Genomic DNA, 3,891 nt, shown 5'->3' on the forward strand with positions numbered 1-3,891 from the left:
ACTAATTTTGGCTAGCAATTTGGTTGAGTTAGATTCAAAACTACATTTCCTAATCTTCATGAAAAATGTTTTTCTATGTCTCAGAATTCCATAGGTTCAAGAATCAGGTCATTTGGAGTTTCCTAGAGTGAGTTATGCTTAAATTACTAAACACTATTCATATAGTCATTTTTGTCTAGCTCCAAAACATTAACTCCAGATTCAAGCTTAATTTAGGGCAACTTGTGGTCATTTTCAAGGCAACCTTCCTTCATAAGATTTCTAGCATTATGTCTTAAGTTTCATCTCCAATTGGCTTCACACCAATTGGAGTTATATAGCTCTACTTACATCCCTTCAAACCTACTAGACTTCAAGGTCTAGAATTCCAGCACAACAAGCACACTTCCAAATCATTAATCCATCTCAACCACCAAGTTCATTTCACAATCAATACAAATTAATTGGTCAACATTTGAATTTAACACATCAGTTTCATATCATAGCACAAAATTCCCCAAATTTTCAAAACCCTAATTCCCACATAATCCAAATTTATGCAATCACTTGAAATTCAATACACCATTCATATTTATCACTTTACCTAAGCTAAAATTCAAGTTTTATTTCAATTAAATCCAAATTCATGCAGTTTCTTGAATACCCTATCTATCCTCTCTAACCACTGTTCAGCCTCTAGAGGATCTACTGTCCCCTTGAACTCTGTAGCCCCATATTTCATCAATTTGTCATACTGTCTAGTAGAAGATTGTGGTTGTACCACTGGTGTCTGTATTGGGACTTGAGTAGGCACATTACCAGCCATTTGTTAGAACATTGTAGCCATCTGTTGAGCGAACTGAGCAGGAAACTGCGGTACTGTGGGGGCTGGTGCTGCTGAACCACTGACATTGTGTAGGGCTGGGGCATCCCCTTGTACCTCAGCCTCTATAGATTGATCGACTGAACGATCACCCTCTTCCATAGTCAATGCGAGGATCTTAGACCTCCTAAACAAATAACACAAGGAGATTTCCTCCCGTTAGTGCATATTTATAATGTAATGTACTGTATGTATCAAATAATGATATTGAGCAGTTGTACTATGAAGAAAGAATATTCAAATAACATGTGAAAACAGAATTTAAAAACTTTACTCTGATACCACTAAAACATGTCATACCCTACCCCTCTGTAAGGCATAATGTAACACCCCTCACCTGTCTACAGTGTAGCCGGGCAAGACGTGCTACACGGCGTGCCGGAGCACCTGATCTTATCTGATTTCATTATAGTTTTAGATTTACTTTTTCAAAAACTTTATCTGAGGTTTAGGCTATTTTTACTTTTATCAAAATCTGACTAATTTGGAAATTTCAAAAATTTTAACGATAATCCGGCAACGTGCCGACTGTAATTTGGACTAACAGTTCTTCTGAACCTGCAAAAACAATTTCAATATATACTCAATTTCTCAAACTTAATAGTCTCAAAAATTTTCTAACATAATGTATCTCAATACAGTATCCAGATTTCTCAGAAATCTCATCAGATTTTCAACATCTCAATATTCACAAGTACAATCTCATTATAACTCAAATTCAATTCACATATTAAAATACTTACTTTGAGTAGCTTCCATAATTCATAGGTTAATTACATGAGTTTATTTTGTACAAGATATACAAATAATTTACAATGTGCTAGGAATGAACAATATACATAGCATGTATAAAATGAGCCCTATCTACATGCATTGCTGAGGAGGTGACAATCTTGAACTCTTCTGACACTTCTGCAGATCTGGACTCCAAAAATCTCGATCCAACAGTTCTTGGTTTTACCTTCAAGATACTGCGAGGAAGCAATTCCATCACACTAAGCATTTCTGCTTAGTGGTGCAATAGTATAACAAGAAATAATATATACAAATAAAGAAAGAAATAAATCATAATTCGAATACTCAGGAATCAGTTTAATTTGGTATGATACTTCTAGTATCAATGATCTTATGTACTAGTTTGTTTCTCTTTGGAAGTGCTTAGTTTATAACTTTTCAGTAATACTACCCAGTGTACAAATTATTCTAACTGTATTGTATTTCAAGTCTCTACTGTTCTGCAATTTATATTTTTTTGTTATGTTTCTTTTGCTAATCTCTTTTACTCATTTATTCAATACTTAATTTAATTGTACTGAAATTTCATTATACTTAACTTAACTTAGCTTCCTGAATTGAATAATGTTTTAATTGACTGCCCATGTAGCCTATACACTGACCTGACTTGATAAACGGATATACTAGCACTGGGTACCTAGTACCTCGGGCCGTCACACCATCGGTCACAAAGTATCTCCTGGTGTGCAAACAGTGTGGCTAAAAAGCCATATAATCAATCAGGTATTAAGCCGAGTATAATAACACAAACTGTATAGCCATAGGCTATTAAAATCATAGTATGGCATAATAAGCCATAAAACACAGTATGGCGTAAAGTCATTTACAGAACAGCTTTCAGAATCCTATTGGCATGCCAACCTATCCAAACTAGTCAACTAGGCAAACTAGGGCATATTACAAGATTAAATATTTATTTCTTTATTTTCAGAGTTTACTGGTCATTACACAATTCACTGGTCAATGAAAATATTGACCTTTTTATACATCATGGATAAGTTGATTCTAGTATCAACATGTCACAATTTGCATTTCAATATGCTGCCAATATAGTGCAATTTACCATTTTTACAAGTTGGCATTCATTGCCAAATTGCTTCAAGCATCATTGTATGTAAATGTCAAATTCTCAATTTTTGTGTGCTAGATTCGTCTAGCTTAAAGTCCTATTTATCTTGGTTTTTAGCTTCTGGTGAAGCAAAATTGTAGCTCTATGTCTCATTGCACGCGGGGCAAAATTTCAGGTCATTCCGAGTTGTATAGACCAAGTTATGGTCAATTTACTAAAACTGGACATATTGCACCTTTGGTGTAAAATTTGGTCAATTTCTCAATTTTTGTGTGCTAGATTTGTCTAGCTTAAAGTCTTATTTCTATTGGTACTATTCCCTTCAATTCATTTCATTAGTCAACCTATAATGTTGATACGTGAGTCAATTCTAATGTTACTAATATGTCACATTTTATAGCCCTTTAGTGTTGGTATATGTTACCAATTTCATTTCCAAGTGTATTGCATTTTATTGCAATTTACCGGATTTCGGTATACTATTTTGACCTAGCCAGACGACCTAGTTTCCTTGGTTTTTGGGTTTCGGTCCAAACTACAAACTTGTAGGTCTATGTCTTATTGCACACGGGGCAAAATTTCAGGTCATTCTGAGTTGTGTAGACCAAGATATGGTCAATTTACTAAAGCTGGACAGATTGCACCTTTAGTGCAAAATTTGGTCAGTTTTAGTTCTAGCAGTTTTGGTACTGAACTTGTGCAAGCCATTTGACTTGGTTCTGGCCATTTCTGGGTTTGGGTGTCTTCATAAGAATTGTAGCTCTATGTCCTAAGTTATATAGACCAAGATATGGTCAATTTACTAAAGCTGGACAGATTGTATCAAAATTGGTCACTTTAGGTCATTTTAGGTTCGGCCAGTTTTTGGACCCGAAGTTATGCAAGCTTTTTGACTTGCTTATGGTCATTTCTGGGCTTGGGTGTCTTCATAAGACTTGTAGATATAGGTCTTAACTATTCATGGTCAAAAGTTCAGGTCAATTGGACCTGTTTTGAGTGACTTATGGCCTAAAAACTAACTGCTGCCCAAATGGTCAGTTTTCAAGCCTTAAATGCACTAATCCGGATTTGGTCACTTTTTAAGGTCAGTTTCTAGGCAGAATTTTGGCAACATTTCTACATGAAAGTTGGCTTATTTGGTGTCTAGTTTCACTCCCCATTGGCC

The sequence above is a fragment of the Hevea brasiliensis genome, chromosome 3, assembly GCF_030052815.1.
Source record: "Hevea brasiliensis isolate MT/VB/25A 57/8 chromosome 3, ASM3005281v1, whole genome shotgun sequence".
In the NCBI taxonomy this organism is placed as follows: domain Eukaryota; kingdom Viridiplantae; phylum Streptophyta; class Magnoliopsida; order Malpighiales; family Euphorbiaceae; genus Hevea; species Hevea brasiliensis.